The 19,366-nt window shown below is 41.8% G+C and overlaps 1 protein-coding gene across 5 annotated transcripts in view; it reads left to right on the top strand.

Annotated features, from left to right (window-relative positions):
• Window positions 1-19,366, top strand: part of ENOX1 (ecto-NOX disulfide-thiol exchanger 1) — a 495,678-nt gene that overhangs the window by 110,202 nt on the left and 366,110 nt on the right. Inside the window, exons 2-3 of one of the 5 annotated variants that reach the window (XM_045012827.1) lie at window positions 11,311-11,367; window positions 14,855-14,908. The exons of 2 other annotated variants lie outside the window; for them this stretch is intronic. The gene's annotated coding sequence lies outside the window, so the exon portion shown is untranslated. Of the gene's footprint in view, window positions 1-11,310; window positions 11,368-14,854; window positions 14,909-17,283; window positions 17,341-19,366 lie in introns of those variants that run through there. 2 more of the 5 variants (XM_045012837.1, XM_045012847.1) reach the window with 2 other exon arrangements.

The following is a 19,366-nucleotide window of genomic DNA, read 5'->3' as shown; positions in this document are numbered from 1 at the left end:
GCACTGACAGATTCATTGTTAGAAACCAGTCTGTTTCGCATAAGTATGTAAGAATGGCCATCCTGGTCAGACCAAAGGTCTATTTAGCCCAGTATCCTGTCTTCCAACAGTGGCCAATGCCAGGTGCCCCAGAGGGAATGAACAGGTAATCATCAAGTGATCCATTCTCCATCGCTCATTCCCAGCTTCTGCAAACGGAGGCTAGGGATACCATCCATGCCCATCCAGGCTAATAGCCATTGATGGACCTATCCTCCATGAATTTATCTAGTTCTTTTTTGAACCCTGTTATAGTCTTGGCCTTAACAACATCCTCTGGCAAAGAGTTTCACAGGTTGACTGTGTGTTGTGTGAAGAAATACTTCCTTTTGTTTGTTTTAAACCTGCTGCCTATTAATTTCATTTGTGACCCCTAGTTCTTATGTTATAAGAAGGAGTAAATATCACTTCCTTATTTACTTTCTCCACACCAGTCATGGTGGATAGACCTCTATCATATCCCCCATTAGTTGTCTCTTTTCCAAGATGAAAAGTCCCAATCTTATTAATCTCTCCTCATACGGAAGCCGTTTCATACCCCTCATCATCTTTGTTGCCCTTTTCTGAAGCTTTTCCATTTCCAATATATCTTTTTCGATATGGGGTGACCACATCTGCACACAGTATTCAAGATGTGGGCGTACCATGGATTTATAAAGAGGCAATATGATATTTTCTGTCTTCTTATCTGTCCCATTCTTAATGACTCATAACATTCTGTTCCCTTTTTTGACTGCCGCTGCACATTGAGTGGATGTTTTCAGAAAACTATCCACAGTGACTCCAAGATCTCTTTTTTGAATAGTAACAACTAATTTAGACCCCATTATTTTATATGTTAATTAAGTTAATTAATCATGAGATTATGTTTTCCATTGTGCATTACTTTGCAATTAATCAACATTGAATTTAATCTGCCATTTTGTTGCCCAGTCACGCAGTTTTGTGAGATCCTTTTGTAGCTCTTTGCAGTCTGCCTTGGACTTAATTATCTCAAGTAGTTTTGTATCATCTGCAAATTTTGCCACCTCACCTGTGTTAGTATGGTTAAAATGGGTATTGGACTTACAACAATGTGTTTAGATTTCATGAAGTGCTTGTAAATTGCTCTCAATTATAATTTCTTTATCAAATGCTATAAGATAATATTTAAGTTTTTGCTTTATGACAGTAAAAAGTATTCGCTCTGAAACTGAGAACCCAGTCAGAAGGGATTGTCTCCTAACCATCAAAAAAGGCCCATCAAAACTAAATGGGCCATTGTGGGACATCTCAATACAAAGACTTTGATTTCCCTGTCATGCCCATGAAGAGGCTACATGCGAAAGGGCTCGTCCCCTCAACTTGAATTCTGGAAGAAGGAAACAAAGATAACTGTCAAGAAAATTTTTCATCTCTCTTCTGCTGTTTGGACTCTCATGGGGCTGGAGCTACAGAACAGAAGCAGAGATCCCCCTCGGTCAACCTAGGTTAGCCCTAAGGACATTCAGAGCTGACATATTGCTACAACTCTGTCACCTTTTAAAATCATAGACTGTAACTCATTTGTTTATCTATGCTTGCTTGCTTTAACCTTGTAATAACTTTCTCATTTCTTTTTCCTAGTTAATAAATCTTTAGTTAGTTTATTACAGAACTGGTTACAAGTATTGTTTTTGGTGAGAGATCTAAGGTACAGATTGACCTGGGGTAAATGACTGGTCTCTTGGGACTGAGAGCAACCTGAATATTTTGTGATTTTTGGTGTATAGCAGGGGTCGGCAACCTCTGGCACGTGGCTCGCCAGGGTAAGCGGGCCAGTTTGTTTACCTGCCGCGTCGGCAAATTCGGCCGATCGTGGCTCCCACTGGCCGCAGTTCGCCGTCCCAGGCCAATGTGAGCTGCGGGAAGCAGTGGGGGCCGAGGGATGTGCTGGCTGCGGCTTCCTGATTGGCCTGGAACAGCGAATTGCGGCCAGTGGGAGCCGCGATTGGCAGAACCTGCCGATGTGACAGGTAAACAAACTGGACCGTCCCGTCAGGGTGCTTACCCTGGCGAGCCACGTGCCAGAGGTTGCTGACCCCTGGTGTATAGCAACCAGCTAGCACTAAGTCCAGCTTGCCTGGGTGGCAAGACATACTGGAGTGCCCAAGGGGACTGTCTGTGAATCCTCAGTACGACTATTATAGTGCTTCAGGAGTTCTTGTTTGTTACTGGGTTGGTAAAATCTAGTGATAGAACAGACAACCAGTTTGGGGTCTCTGCCCTGCTACATGACAGTCTCCCCTGAGCAAAGGTGCTGGAACTAGGGGTGCTAAGGGTGCTGCTGCACCCCTGGCTTGAAGTGGTTTCCATTATATACAGGGTTTACAATTTGGTTCAATGGCTCCCAGCACCCTCACTATACAAATTGTTCCAGCACCCCTGCTCCTGAGGTTGACACCCATAGTCATGAGCCACACCAGACAACAAGCAAATGACAGTCCCTAGCCCCTGGGTTAGTATCTAACAGTGAAACTTGAATATTGGCTGATTTTGATCCAATAAGCTAATACTACACTATGTGCACCTAAACCTTTATAACTGAGTGTTTTCTGAAGTCTGGTTACATGGAAGTCCCACAGAAGATGTGCTGTTAAAAGAACAAAAACAAAACATTTTTGGCTTCATGTACTATAATGTGTATTTGTTCAAACAAGGAAATGCTTATCTGTTGAAAAGATAGCAGTGATATATTACTTTGGCTTTCATGCTTACCTACTATTTCCTTTTTGGCATTAAATCCTTGGCTGAATCAATTGAGTAGATAGGTCTAGACTCAAAAAAGTTAACTTGATGCCTTTTCCAGCAGAGCTTCTATAACCTGGCGATAAAAAGGAAAATTAGGCATCCAAGGGGCCATCTAGTATAGGTTAGACATCACTGACTAGATAAAGGACTGTAGCGTTTACTTTTTCTTTTTTTAACTGTATTAATTTTCAAAGGGTGTACAGGTCCTCTCCTTTCACTGTCATGAGTGTGACACATTAGATATCAACAGTGTAGCCAACCATCTGTTGAATCTAAATAGCATGCAAATAATTCTTCTTTTCATACTTTTCCTAACTAATTAGGGTAATATTGCATATTCTCTCTTAATCCATCTGAAAAAGGACTAACTCAACAATAACTTTTTAGTATTCAAGTCATTTCTTAAATTCTTTTGTCACTGACTTTAAAGTTCAAGGGCCTGTTTTATTTTGCATCAGACAACAACAATTTCTCTCTGTTGAACACGAAGTATGCAGAACTTGTATTTTCCATTTTAATGACTTATTTTGAGATTCATCGGTCTTTTCCCCCTTGGTGCATACATGGTTTGCAGGACAGGAGTATGCAGCTCAAAAAACAAAACAAATAACAGCAATCAGTTTGAAAAATGGAAAGTAAACAAAACAAAAATTAACAGTATTAGAATATTTGTGTCTAAGATCTAATAATTAGGAACACTTATACCATTACTGGTCAACATACTTGTTGTACAGATAAAACTACACAGTATCTTTTCAGGGGGCAAGACAAAGATGCCACATTTATTATGATAACAACTTGATTTATGACCAATAACTAATATCTTAATCCTTATACACATACATTAAACCTAATACCTATACACACACACATTCCCACACATCCATCAGATGTTCTGCAGCTGCTGCATAGTTACCAGTCCTGAAGATAGCTTAAGTTCATGGCTTGATTTTGCAGCTTGGGTTCGTAGCTTGTGGCGGCTAACTGGCCAGGAAAGCCGGGCACAACGACGAGCTGGGTCTCTGTTGGACATGTACCGATGTCCTTCCATGTTGGCAGCAGAATGTTACCCTTCAAAGTCTTCCATTCCACCCATCTTTTTTGTAGGCTTTAGTTTGAATCCAGAGTCTATAGGTCTTGCTGTGTCACGCTGCCTCTGGGTTTGGTGATTGATCACCCGTCAATTGCAGGCGTGACTTTCAGCCTCGGATCTGTCTTTGATTTTCCTTCTATTGTACGTTTTCTTTTTAGGGTGGACTCTTCTTACTTTGTTGGGGCTCTTGTCTGCATCTTCAGCCGGTGGGGTTTGAACTTTATTTCATCAGGACAGGCTGGGGCTGGAGGTTGATTCCATCATCCATACATACCTCATTCACACATCTAAACTAACTAATAAGATTACAGCAGGGTTTGCAAAAATGAAGGTTGGAGGAAGCTTTTACAAAATGGAGTGAGCGTTTTAAAATGGGGTTTGAATTACAATATGGCAAACAGTGAACAGAAGTTACATTAATAAAGTGAACAATTAAAAACAATTTCATTTATCAGTTCTACATACCATACTTATTACAGTTATTGCCATATGCTTGCTAAAACTTACTATATAATACAATGTTATGATCCTTAAAATACAGGAAAGTGAAATTCCTGTACATCAACTTTGATCTGACAGGCCAGCTTTTTCATGTGGGATGATTCTATACTCAATTATTTTTTATCTCTTCCTTTCCTATGTATTGTGATATGATTATCAACATAAGGGATAACCATGAGTGAACTCTCCAAAAGAATTACTCTGTTGTTTTTAAGCTGGAGGGAGCATAGTCTAGTGACTAGAACACAGAAATCAGAAGTTCTGGGTTCTCTTCCTTACTCTGCTACTGAGTCACCTAGTGCCTTTCTACAAGTCACATGTCTATGTCTGTGTGTGTCCCAGTTTCCATATCTGTAAAATGGGGATAATTGTACTGATAATGATGATTACAATTATTATTTGTAAATTTAGTATTATTATAAAGTATTCTCTGAAGTATGATTTTTTTTCTTTTTTCCCTTAGGGCACAATCCTGCATGGTTCTGTAAGATCCTTACAGTAGGTTCCAATGGACTGCTTCATGCTCCTCAAAGGAACTCCTTTTTAGAGCATGATCCTACAAAGGCAAAAAACCCCTCAACTCCCATTAAAATCAGTGGAAGTTGAGGGCACTCGGCACCTTTCAGGAACTGAGCCCTTCTCAAGTTCGATGCTCTGAGCTAGAGTTTTGGTACATCTTATTTTTTGCTTCTCACTCTAATGAAACGGAAGTAACTGTAGTACTGCCTCATAGAGTTCTTAAATTATTAGGTTTGTGATGATCTTCTGCCCAAAAGAAAATATTCTGTTTGTAAGAGCTGCCTGACAAAATGTTTTTGGAAATGTGAACTTCCCCACATTGCTTTTGATAAAATGTATCTCCAGGACCTTAGTATCCATGTCATTGATGTACAGCCAATCGTTTAACAAGGTGCTCTCCCCAGAACTTTCTTAGTCTCTAAAAAACCCTTGTGTGCCTGGGGTGCATTAGCTTACAGAAGGGAGGGAATGGGGAAACTATCAATATATTTTCAAATTTAAATAAAAGGGATTTTCTCTGGATCATAAGAACAAAGGTAGTTCTACTTGGCAAACAAACGTCTGTTAAATGCACTTCACTGGAAATGTTTATAATGTTCTGTGACCTTGCTGTCTTTTTATTGGTGGTTAGCACAAATGGGCACATTCTCCAGAAAAATTACAGCAGTCACTAGTTAATTAAACAAAAGAACAACCTATTGCTGGAAGAGCTCATCTCCTGCCACTGGTGTGGCTGACACCCCAACTTCCTTTCTGCATTACTTCCTGAGCCTGGGGACCTTCCCATATGGGAGGAGCCATGCTGCTTGGGAGCTGTTAGGGTTTGTGCCCTGATACGCTTGCTCACTCGCTGAGCCAGCACTGGCAATCTGTTGCAATACATTCTTCCTGAAAAAAAATATTCTGAGTATGTCAATAATGTTCAAGCTGGATAGTTTGAAATAGGAATGAAGGAGGCAAAGGCATTTTTGTGAAGCCTGGGGGCATCATCTTTTGGGAAACCATGTGACATTGGTTGGAATCTGGTCCATTGCACACATGAAGAAATTGCTCTTCCAAATATTGTGATGAGCCTTAAGGGTGAGCCATCTCCGGTAGGTGTAGTTTTTAATAGCATCCTGAAAGTTATCAGAGTCCATCAGTGACAGGGAAATCTCCTCAACCCACTCTTTACTGTTCCCCCTGAATTTCCTGCAATGTCCCTGTCACAGATCTAGTCAAATGCCCTCTCTCTGACATCACTAGACTACTCTGTAGAGATCTAAATGCCGAATCCCTCATGTGCTTTAAATCTTGGGTGTCTAAACAGAGTCCAGGCGCTGCACCTGGCTTGCGATCTCTAGGCACACTTTTGAGATGCAGATTTTCTGCCTAGCACTCCTCCTGAAAGTTGAGACCTCCGCGTCCAACTGCCCAGCCCCTGGGATTCTTCAGGTTCCTCCATAGCTTGAGCACACCCTCACCCAGAACTCCAGCTGTGTAATGTTTGGGATCCTCAGGTTAACTCTTTGAGGGCAAGAGATAGGTGTAACATATCACACAGTCAGACTTTGCACAGGATTCTAAATCACCATTGCTCTTTACTAATAGCACAAAAATACACAGATCTATACAAATATAATAAGCCTTATGTGCATTTCCCTGCCTCAGTTTCCTTACCACTGTGGCACACTCTTTGGGCAGGGATCAGAGTCCGCTGGGGATGTCCTTGATCCTTCTGATACAGGACATAGCTTATTTTCTCAGCCTTGGAGCACCCTCCATCTCTCCCCAGGTCTGCTTGCTTCTACTGATCTTGGTTGGTTCTGCTGCTAATCTGCTCACCCTGCTACAAAAGCATTACCATCTCTTCTCCTCTCCTGCCGAAAATTTCTTGACTGGGTCTGTGAGTCTTCTCTCTGACACAGACAGTCTCTGTGGTTTTTAAAGGCTAGCATCATCAACATCATCTTGGCTTTGTTCTGCATTTGGGGATTTGGTAGGATAAAAATGGACATTTGTTGAATTCTGAGGACCCACCACTGTACGTGGTCTGGTGTTTGATAGCAAGGGTGGAATCCACATAGACATAGAGGTATTAAAAATATAGCAATACCATTAGAACAACTTCATAGCATCATCCAGCATTTCCAAGTTGTACATGCAGATTCCCCAAATCATCAAGCTCTGAGTGACCTTTCTAGCATACCACCGCTCTATCTGAAACTTCATTACAATGAAATCATCAGGGAAACAAAGAAATCTATCCTGGCTAGGTAGCTAGTACTGTGTTACTAAGAGGCAAACATTTTTGGAACATAAAATTTCAGTAGCTCTGTTGTGACCACAACATTATTCTGTCTTTCCTGTCTCTCCGTGTTAAAAGTCTTTTTTCTAAAATGGTCATGAGGAAATGAAATGCTCTGTGATCAGCAGCCTGCCCTTGTATTGACCTCCTTCTAATGGTGACCCTGTGTTTGCTGTCATCATTGGCCACCTGCTTCCCGTCAAAGCATCCTCATGCAAAACACAATCAATTCAGAATAATCGTTGTATATTTGGAAATGACAAAGCAATTCTCAGAGTCCACTGATTAGGTTGTATAGCAACCCTACTGTATGTTGTCTCTGCTGCTTGAAAGGCTCGTAGCTGTTTGGCAAGCTGCAGAAAAAGTGCTTTTATTTTATTCCAGAGCGTTATATTATTTTTCCAGTGGTGTGACTAGTAAAGAAAATACACATACAGCTAAATACATTATTTATAGTATTGTGGACACTAACATAAAATGGTTCCAATGATTGTGTACATTCAATTTACGCTAGGTTTTTGGCTCACTCTTTTGTTGCCCAGAAATTTTTTCCTGAATACCAATTATTTTATTACAAGAAAATTGATCCAGGTCTCATACTCAGCTTTGTATAATACTAAGTCTCTATCATTTTGCTTGCCATTTCTGAAGGTAGATGGATCTTCCTCATATTTCAGTTGCTGTTTTAACACTGATGATACTTCTAGGGTGACCAGATAGCAAGGGTGAAAAATTGGGGCCGGGGGTAATAGGCACCTATGTAAGACAAAGCCCCAAATATCGGGACTGTCCCTATAAAATCAGGACATCTGATCACCCTAGATTGTTCTAAGAGAGTGAGCACAGGTGGATTAAAGCAGGGTCCGGCTCCTGGGGGCCCCCAGGAACCAGAAAGCCTGGGTTCAAGAGGAGTGTGGGAGGGCATCAAAAGAGGACACTGGAGTCTTTAGAACTAGGGATCCGGAATATCACTGGCACAGCATGGAGACAGGAGTGCAATGAGCACTCTTTGGGTTGGACAAGGGGAGCTTTCTTTTGTTTGGGTGCCCATTGGCTGGTTTGGATCCAGGCACCATTTTCTTTTAAACTAGTGCCGCATGTAACGGTACTTATGAGTCTCATTGAAATTCCTCCCCAAACTCATCTCATCTTTTTTCAATCAGTTTTGCAAAGTGAGCCAGGTTTCAGAGTAAGATCCGCCCTTACAAAATCTGGGGCAATAAGCAGGGGCGGCTCTAGCCATTTTGCCGCCCCAAGCACGGCGGCACGCCGCGGGGGGCGCTCTGCCGGTTGCTGGTCCCGCGTCTCCGGTGGACCTCCCGCAGACATGCTTGCGGAGGGTCCGCTGGTCCCGCGTCTCCGGTGGACCTCCCGCAGGCGTGCCTGCGGATGCTCCACCGGAGCTGCGGGACCAGCGGACCCTCCGCAGGCATGCCTGCGGGAGGTCCACTGGAGTCGCCTGCCGCCCTCCCGGCGACCGGCAGAGCGCCCACCGTGGCGTGCCGCCCCAAGCACGTGCTTGGTGTGCTGGGGCCTGGAGCCGCCCCTGGCAATAAGGCATTGTGAATGTGGATCAGTGTAATAAAAAAATCAATATGAAAATCAATATGAAAATGTTCTAAAAAGTGTTTAAAAGGTCTGCATTATGATAGGCAAAATACATTAATGAGCTAGAATGACATATAACATTATTCCAGTTTAAGAGAGAGAGCAGAGGATTACAAAGGTTGAGCCTCTAAGACACCAAGCCAAGCTTCATACTGCTGGAGACTTGCTTGCTTTGGAAATTCAATGGTGACTCATTGTTAAACCATATTGTGTGGTGACGAGACTATTTTAGAAAACATGAAAAGTCCTTTGTATAATAGCCTAGGTGCTTGTAACATTGTTCTGCAAAGACCGTAAAATATACGGACTCCATAGGTAAAGAAATTGCGGGGGAGGAGGGGAAATGGGGGAGGGAAGAACCTCAGAAGAGAGGGCTTCTTTGTGGGTGGGTAACATGCATCTTTCTAATCCTAAAGAAATCCAAAAATACTTTGGTGTGTCCTAATAGTATGGAGAGACTTGGCCAGACATGTAGCTTGAAACTTGGGTCTAGGGAAACATTAAACAGATAGCCATTCCCACTGAGGTTAACAAGATTTATAAAAGCGGGGGTGTAATCATTTATGTTAAGGGACCCTACATTTTCATGTTGAATGAAAACAGAAGTTTCTCCGTATCTGCTGTTTGTAATCCTGCAGAGCCTAGTATGGACAGTGTAAAATTCATTAACCAAAAAAAATAAATAAAAACAATAAATAAATCTCCAAACAGTACATAAGAGCTGAGAACACTTTGACTTCATAACATCACTCTAAGAATTACCTCAATGGTCTGTTCCTGCTAATGTAACTTACATTGTTTGAAAAGCTGCTACCTCAACACCCTCTGCTGTTAGCGTTCTGGCACATAGTCTAGCAGTGGCTCAAAGGGCAACTTCTCTATTTTCATATGCCAAAAAGAAGAGGCCAGACTTCAGTCCAAAGGGGAAATGTTTTATGAAAATATTGTTTTCTGTAGCATAAGAGAATTGGGGGTGGGGCTGAGGGAGGGAGGAATCACAGGTTTGGAACAAAGTTCAATAATTTATCAGTACTTTGGGATGCTATGACCAGGATGTAAGAGAATTAAAACTGTAATGGAGGAGACTCCTCAGGGATGTTTCAGAAAGGCATGTTGTTCTTGTAACCTCTTACAGTGGTTTTCTGAAAGAACCAAGCAGGAGCCTTGAGTCAAGATTTCCCTTCTGTGGGTAATGATAAATACATTTTCTAGGAAAAAGTAAAGGAAATGTGTAATAGAGTATGCAGTAGCCATGCCCAGTGGCTAAGGAACTGCTCCAAAAACATACAAGAATAAACCAGTAAATTCACCAATAACATAGCTCCTGGATCCTTGCTACTATGAGTTAGAGAATACATGAAGTCAGTGTACAGGGGCAGCCCTACCCCAGGTGTCACAATAAAATCTCAGAGTTACAAACTGACCGGTCAACCACACACCTCAACCCAACCAAAAGTACGCAATCAGGCAGCAGCAGAGAGAAAAAAAAAGAGAGAGAGCAAATATAGCACAGTATTATGTTAAATGTAAACTACTAAAAAAAAGGGACAGTTTTAAAGAAAAAGATTTGACAAGGTAAGGAAACTGTTTCTGTGCTTGTTTCATTTAAAGTAAGATGGCTAAAAGCAGCATTTTTCTTCTGCATAGTAAAGTTTCAAAGCAGTATTAAGTCAATGTTCAGTTGTAAACTTTTGAAAGAACAACCATAATGGTTTGTTCAGAGATACGAACATTTCAGAGTTATGAACAACCTCCATTCCTGAGATGTTCATAACTCTGAGGTTCTTTTGTATCTTTTTTTTTAATCTGTTTATATTGTAGAGCCTCTAGATCAGTGAGGTCTTCAGGTAGCCCCCTGTGAAAGCCCCTAGTGTCACTCCATGGAGAGGATGTAGAACAAATAATCTTGTGGCATTTTCAGTAGTTATTTCCCCCACCCGCTGTGGGTTTTCCTTTGGGAGGAGCACATCAGGCAAAGTATGCTAATTAGTCATCATTAGATTTTCCCTTGTAGAGTATTATGTAGTGTTAAAATTTGAGCCAAATTATGCCCTCATGCATATGTTAGGACTCCACTGATCTTAGTGGGAATTGTATCTGAGGGCAGAATTTGGCCCAGTTTTGAGTATTAGGCACATTTTTCCTCTGGACTTTTATTTTTTTAGAACTGAAAATGACCTCTTTATTGCAGCATTGTTGAAGAGTCTGAAAACATTTACTTTCCTTTTCTTGTATTTGGATTGGACTGCATCGCACTGGTCTTGCTGGTATTATTATTTATGTGTATTATAGTAGCATCTACAGAGGCAGACCAAGATTGGGACCACATTGTACAACATAGAATAAGAGACAGTTCCTGCCCTGATGTGCTTACAGTCTAAATAGACAAGACAGATAAACTGTTTGGGGGAAAGTATATAACATGTGAGCAGACTGAAAAATGGGATGGTTTGCAAATGTCGACTTAGTGCCACAATTTTTTTTATATATTTAGAGTGGAGATTACCTAAACAGAGAGACAAAGGAAGGCAGAGAGGACCCTGTGGGGGAGGTAAGGGAAAAGTGGGGGAAGAAAGGAAGCGTGGAGAACAGATGGAGTGAGGTTGAAGTGAAATGACTGTGAGGAAAGGGGTGGGAGGGAGTTGGAACAATCAGCACAGCGGAGAGAATGCCCAGAGTAAAAGCTGTAAAAACCAGTCAGATGCTGTCTTAAGGCATGCTGCAGCTACTTTTCTCGTCTCTTGCCAGGAGACAAAAGCCCCCTAAAAAAATATGCAGCAGTGAAGACTTGAAACTCAGCTTGGCTTCAGTCCAGTTTCAAATTTGTGTAGGTGTACAAATATTATAGTGTAATTACACATTTGTTTAGCTAAATGGGAACAGTTGTGGGCAGCTAGCTACCCAGTTAACACGGGCAAAATGAGAAGCCACATTTTGATAAGCCCTTTCCCTCACTTAACTTAGATGGAATAATGATCATTTATAGTTTTCACCTGTAACATTACCAAGTACGGGCATATAAATTAGACTGGAGTTTGGTGCAGTCCTCTAGCTGTGCCATTGTTAATTCTTAACGGTTGTTCAGCAAACTTCATGTTTCCTCATAAGGGACTTCAGTAAAGCATTTAAAAATAAATAAGTTTGACATAACCGCTGTATTAAATGGCAAAGACACATGCATTCCAAAGCTGGGTCTGGTTGAAACAATGCAGATGTTGGGGAGGCTTCATTCAGATGGCCGGACCTGAGAGTAAAATAAAAAAAACACAACAAGGGTGAGACAGGCTTTTCCAGTGATTTACTCCCGTGTGTGCTGTGACTGTGATTGTGCTTTTTAAGCACAGCTTATCTGATGGTTATGGATAGAAAAAGAAAGGATTCTGGTATTTCCTCAGAAATAATATGGGGAATAGGACAATTTGAGACATTCTTCTATATCAATTGTTGTGAGTGTATATATATCAAGTAAAGCACTTGAAATACATCAAGATGATGATATAGTATGTGGTATGTACTGTATTAGCATGACCCAAAGATATAAATGGGCAGTGATGTAATATATACACTTTTTCTTTCTTCTAAATTATTTTAATTTCATGTTTATTATTTCTCCCACGCATTTGTGTGTCTGTATTGTTCATTTGGACTGTAAGCTGTTAGGGGCAGAACCAACTTATTTCATACAAGTAGAATGCCAGGCACCCTCTTGGGGAGTAATTACATAAAAGCAGTAATAGCCAGGATATTTATGAAAACTATACTCTAAACTTCAGCATAATGTCATTTAAAAAAAACAACTAATCTTTTCTAATAATACTTTGTCCGTCTGTAATGCTTTTCATATGAGGATCTCAAAGAACGATCCCAGCGTTAGAGTTAGAGCTAAATTTAAATGCATTCCCACATGAATGTATCTTTTTGGGGGGTAAGATGTTCCAGAGCCAATAAGTAGCCCTGGGAATGGAAACCACAAAAATGAAAAACAGCAGATGTGAAGCCGTGGCTTTTGAGAACACATGGCTTCCGGTGTCGGCACACAAATGTGCTGACTTAATAACGCCAGAAGAACACCCTTCGAGGTCATGGAAAAATAACACCAAAGTCATTTGCTAAAAGAAAAACAAAACCCAGCAACAACCAAACGTGCATTTGTGCACACAGAAGTAGATCCCTAGTAAATATGTTTCTCAATATTGCTTTATGATTTCTCTCTATCCAAATGAATTACTGTGAAGAATCAAAGCAATCTATAGTGTGGGTGCAATTTTTTTGAGAGAGAAAGAGAAAGCAAGCTTCACACTTGTACATCTGGGTTATTTGCACTGACAGGAGGGAAAAGGGTAGTGGTGGCACCCACAAGGTACAAAACTTCAAGCAGTAATTCCCTTCAAAAGTAATAATTACTAGAAATTTTAATCCAATTACACTAGCTGGCCTGTGAATTAGCAGGCTTTCATTCTGCTGGTATTGTGTGGAATATTAGTTGAGCTATGCAGCTGAATAACTTGAGGATTTAATTATGACCGTTACTGGTGTTTTTCAGAACATCAAAGACCTAGCTAGCAGATTATGAAGCCAGATGTACTACATGAAGTAAAAGTTGATCACAATTTTCTGGATATTTGTATCATGTATTAGGCAAAGGTGTAATTCAATGCTTATTGCAAGAAAATGTTATAGCTTTTTATGACACTTGCCTTTATCTGCTGAAGTTTGAATTTGCCCTTAAGAGAACTAGTGAAAAAGAAGCAGTCGTTTTTAATTAGTCCAGTACAATCTTGTTAGACTCAAAAGTCTGTGGTCCTGATGCACTAAAGCAAGAAGTAAATTGGTTTTATTTAAGACTCAGGATTTTCTAAATGATGCAACCTGAGTAGAAGTTTTTCTTCAGAATTAATTTGGGATTCAAAAGCAATTTAAATATCTCTTTTAAATCCCTGTTCTGAAGTAGGGATGTTGAGAGACACTGATGATTAGCTATAACATAAGCACAGGTATTTCTGTCAGTGGGTTGACAGGTAGGGTTGCCAACTTTCTAATTGCACAAAACCGAACATCCTTGTCCCGCTCCTTCCCCCAGCCCCCTCCCCTTTTATGAAGACCCACCCTTCTCCGAGGCCCCACCCGCCACTCTTTCCATCCCTAGCCCCTCTGTCACTCACTCTCCCCCACCCTCATTCACTTTCACTGGGCTGGGGCAGGGGGTTGGGGTACAGAAGGGGGTGAGGGCTCTGGCTGGGGATGTGGGCCCTGGGGTGGGGGCCTGAAATCAGGGGTTCAGGGTTTGGGAGGGGGCTCTGGGCTGGGGCAGGGGGTTGGGGTACAGAAGAGGGTGAGGGCTCTGGCTAGGGGTGTGGGCCCTGGGGTGGGGCCAGGGATGAGGGGCTTGGGGTGCAGGAGAGGACTCAGGGATGGGGCAGGTGGTTGGGGTGCGGAAGGAAGTGTGGGCTCTGGGAGAGAGTTTGGCTGCAGGAGGGGGCTCAGGGCTGGGGTTGGGGTGCAGGAGGGAGCATGGGGTGTGGGGTGCAGGCTCCAGCCAGGAGGCGCTTACCTCAGGCCTTCCGGGTCCATGGTGCAGCAGGGCTAAGGCAGGCTTCCTGCCTGCCCTGGCTCTGTGTAGCTCCCGGAAGTGGCCAGCATGTCTGGCTCCTAGGCAGAGTGATGGCCAGGCAGCTCTGCATGGTGTGGCTGCCTGCACCCACAGGCGCCGCCCATCGCAGCTCCCATTGCCGCAGTTCCCAGCCAATAGGAGCCACAGAGCTGGCGCTCGGGGCAGGGGCCGCGTGTGGGGCTTCCCTGATTGCCCCTGCACCTAGGGGCCACAGGGACATGCCGGCCACTTCCGGGAGCTGTGTGGAGCTGTGCTGACTGGAGCCACCAGGTCGAAAACAAGAGGCCTGGCAACCCTGTTGACGGTATCCTGCTTTTTTGAAAAATAATACATTTTTATATGGCTTCTTTATTATTATCAACTAGAAGCTACTCATGAAATGTTTAGACTTTTATAGGAGTAATAGTAGATCTCATATCTTCTGTAGACTGCAGCCAGTAGAGAGTGACAGTGATACACAGGATTGTCAGAGGCCGGAGAGGTAAATGTGTATTATATAGTAGATAATGTCTTTCAGTTGACCTTACAATGTGTTAAATTCTGATATTATAATAACTGATAATATACTAAACCAGACATATTATCCTGAAATTATAAGACCACTACTACCAACCAGCATAATAATCATGTTTCAGCTATTTAGAATCAAAATTATGCACCAAATTCATTGGTGGTATAAGTGTGTGAAAGACCATTGACGTCAGTGGAGCTTATCCCATTTACAGCAGCAGAAAAATTGGCTCGATTAGGACTTTAAATGTATTTCCCTTTGTTCCTCATATCTTCCCTTCTATTGATACAGACTGGTATAAATCCAATGTAGTATATGATACAGATTGGCACGGGAATATTGTATAGATTAGTATAGCTCCATTTTCCTCAAAAGTGCTGAATTCATCACATCTTTCCAACAGCCCTAAATAAAAGTGATTTAGTTTATATCCATAAGAACTTCTGTGAACAGCTGTAAAAACAATTTGTACAAGCTTTTAAAGAAAAGCATAATGTGTTAGGAGAAGTATGTTTCCTAAAGATAGCTGAGAGTTACAGTACAATAGATATTTCTTCTATGATTTGCCATGAAGGGGTTGTATTAATTGTAACAGACAGTTGTGAAAAATGTCCCTTTATATGCTAGTACTGCTGGAAAAATTCTGTAGGGAACAATCCTTCCTTGGGAGGGGATGGATTAGGCCTCTTCTATCTAGCAAGCCTTTTCCATTTCTGTTTACAATAATTAAGGGAAATACTTGTTCAAATTTTATTGGGGCATCATACAATTTATGTGAGAAAACTACATCTGATTTTAATGGAAACATATTTTGTCAGCAGCAAGATGGCATGTCAGGACTCATCTGGAGAGGGTGTGCCCAGTTCTTCTCCTGACATCTGTTTAGTGGCAGACATGAAATTCCCCTTGTGAATCACTGCAGTGCTACAGAGCCTGACTATCCATGTTCCTTCTCTCTCAAGTCATTCATTATCACACCCATGGATGGGGGGAGTAATGGTTTACTTAAGGAGAATTCCAATGGAATGAAAGATGTGAGGAACTTGAGGAAATACATATCAAGTTCTCATTTAGCAGATGTTTTAAAGTTTAGCTCTTGTTTATGGCATTACTTCAAATGATCTTAAAACTGTATTTTAATTTTTTAAAAGTATTAATGATTGCTGTAATTTGTCCTTTCCTAAGTATGTAGTTTAGTTGGAGAGTAATTAGCAATAACCGTAATGGCAAAGTGGGGATATCTGTGTTTTAGAATCAAGAAAATTAGAGCCTTAATAATAAATTATAATGTATCAGGCTTTTGGCTAGTTCAAATTTCCCTCCTTCTGGGTTTCTATGTCTAACAACATTTCATGTCCCTTGGAAATTACATATTGAAATTATACATTAATTATTGTGAATATTAAAGTTGAAAAATGCCAGATCCTAGACATATTAAGCAGTTTTACAAGTGGTTGGATTTTTATTATTTCCATATACTTTTGGAAAGAGTATGTCCAGGTTTGTAAGGAAATACTGTACAATAGAACTGATGTGATTGTTCTGAAAATGTATGTAGGCAGATGTCACTCTTGCTGATAGACGGGAAATGATCTCTAGTATGTTGCGTAAGTTGCTGCGTTAAACAGTCTGCATTTTCATTAAGAAACAAACAAGATTCTTCTCCGGCAATTGTCATACACAAGTACAAATGCAAATTTTATTATAAAGACTGTCAGAATGCAGTCTTGCCAACTCTTATGATTTTATGCAACTGTAGCAATTTTGGGGTAGTCTTTTGTCTGTGTCATGATAACATGATGAAAGGCTGCAAACTCTCAGTTTTCCCCTTATTCAATATGGCCATTATCTCCTATTACTGTCAATGAGGTTGAAGCCAGCAAGATGGCCGCCATTGCCCTACAGTGAATCTGCATGTGGAAGCGAGGCTGCCCTTAACAAAGTTGCCTGCTGCCTCCCCCTGTTTTTCAATGGGATTGAAGTTATGTCTGCAGGCAAAATGGCTGCTACTCTAGGGTTCAGGGTCTAGATGCTGACACAAGAACTATGAGGCACTCAGAAGAGAGCTGAGATAGGGAGTGAAAGGTGGCAGGACACTGGGGTTAACCGTTAAATTTAGGGGGTACAGGGTGACTTTGGGAGGAGGAAGGAGACTGGGGGTGTGCAGAGGATAGTGATGGGATGGGGGATGGAGGGATTCGATGGCAGCTCCCTCAGCCAGGTGGCAGTGGTGGTGGAGAGTCGCCTCCAGGCAGCCAGAGGAAGTACCTGTCGAAGGAGCTCCTGTGATGATGTGAGAAGTTCTTCTGCTCCTGTGGAGGAGGGCTGGACAGAGCTCTTTGTGAGAACCTCAGGGCTGAGGGGACAAACCTGACCTGCCACTGAGCTCTGCTTCCTTCAAAGTATGATTCTATATTGTTGAGAGGGTTCTGAGGCAATGGGAGACCCTGGGCCTAGCAGCATCACTTCCTGCCTTCCACTGCCTTGGAACTTCTCCTCTACTTGGGATCTGGGCAGAGGACAAGCCCTGCAAGGTATACTGCTAGGCAAGGGAGAGGAGAAACTGGGGAGGCAGTGTTGCTGGGTCTGTTACCTGGGGTTCTCTCAATCCAAAGCTCTTGGTAACTTTACTGTTTGCAAGGTGGTGTCAGGAAATAAATCAATGGGGACACGGGCCATCTGTCCAATTAAAAATTGGCACAAACCCAAAGTGCTTTTAATCCAAAATTTTATTTTAGATCTATTTTATTAGATCTCCAGCACATACAGATATGCAAAAGGTTAGAGGTCCCCAAATCTATAGTTACCCACAATCTGGAGAGGTCTTGAGTGTTGAACAACAAGGTTCAGGTGGCCAGCCCTCTGCCTGTCGCTGGGGATTCCAAGAGATGTCCGGAAGGTCAAATCCAAATCACTCAGACCTCTTTCCCTTTTTATGCTCAAAATGTCACATAGCTTGTCAGTCACCAATAACCACTGGGCAAGCTGTTTGTTAAGAAGTTTCAAGATGTTAGTTATGTAGATGTGTTTTTGGAGCGTCTACACTCTCAGGGGCCCTAACACATACACCAGAAGTCAAATATAGATAGACTTCCTGTCTTTCCAAAACCACATATTTCAGCAGTTTGAAAGAAGCAAGGATGGTGCAGGCTCATGCTCAATTCTCGTGGTCACTCCCCCTCCCCTTCTGGCCTGCCTACTTATGCTAAAGCTGCTGCAAAGGCCTTACAGCTGCTTTTGGCAATAAGCATAATAATCGATATTCCAATACTGGCAGTGGCCTAAGCATTTTGCTGGGCTATCAAAATCTCCCCTAACAGGTCCAGGGAAGGGGAGAAGCCCTGGGGGCAGCAAGATGGAGGATGGGAGTTGGCTGAAAGTCAAGACAGTAGTAGGAAATGTATGGCAGTTCCTCTATCTTAGGGGTGAGGAAAGGCTAAGTGGAGTTTCCAGCGGGCAATGGCATGCATTTTTGTGTGCAATGAAGACTGACTTTTCAACCTAAAATTATCACACACACATAACCATAAGAATAGAGGGAGGTTAAAAACTCAGAAGACAGACTAAAAATCATGGTTTAATGGTGTTTTTAAAATCTTATGATTTGTGGGACCAATCTCGTGATTTGTTGGGGATCTGACTCATGCTTTTTGATCTCTTGAGGTTGTCAATCCTGAAAATGGTAAACTTTGAGTTTGCTTTTTCATAATGGCTAGAGGGGAATAATTGTCTTTCGTTCACTGTAATATCCTGACAGTATTCAAAATTACTCCACAGCTTGTAGAATTCATGGCTAAATTCACGCTAGGGCAAAATGTCTGACATGGCTTATTCACCACTTAAGGCCAAAGATGGAGCTTAGGTGAGATTTAGGTGGTGCATAGGCCCTTGCAGGTCCTCTGTGTTATAGCATCCCAATAGAGGACACTAAAGTATGTTTATGTTTAGGAATTTAGAGTAGTCTAAGGAACTGATTAATGAGAGAGGACAGTATACGCGGAGAAAGGAGTAAAGCTGAATGTTGTGCTGTCTTGGTGCTCTCCCTCTTTAAGGTTGAATATTGAACATGATGTCACCCATGAGTCGGCTTCTGCAGATACATGAAATCAGAAAGTAGGAACATTGGAAAAAACAAAAAAAATGAAAACAGTAATTCTAGCAACCTACAAGAATCCTGTTCCCAAGCAAATTAATGTGAAAAGGGGCATGTTCAGGCAATTGGACATTCTTTAGATCATAATGGGGAAATTATGAAATTGTAACAGGGAAGGATAAAGAGGAAAACAAAATACTCTATTAGCTATAATGGGCAAAGGCCACCACATATTCCAAAGCATCTGGAATATGTCAGCAGCAGACTGGTGGGACCCACTGAAAATCCTAGAAGTGCTTCCAAAGTATCTTCAAACTGTGTAAAATGGCTAACTT

This window comes from Mauremys mutica, chromosome 1 (assembly GCF_020497125.1).
Source record: "Mauremys mutica isolate MM-2020 ecotype Southern chromosome 1, ASM2049712v1, whole genome shotgun sequence".
NCBI classification, from domain to species: domain Eukaryota; kingdom Metazoa; phylum Chordata; order Testudines; family Geoemydidae; genus Mauremys; species Mauremys mutica.
Note: the sequence above shows the minus strand (reverse complement) of the source record. Positions and strands in the feature narration are given on the sequence as shown.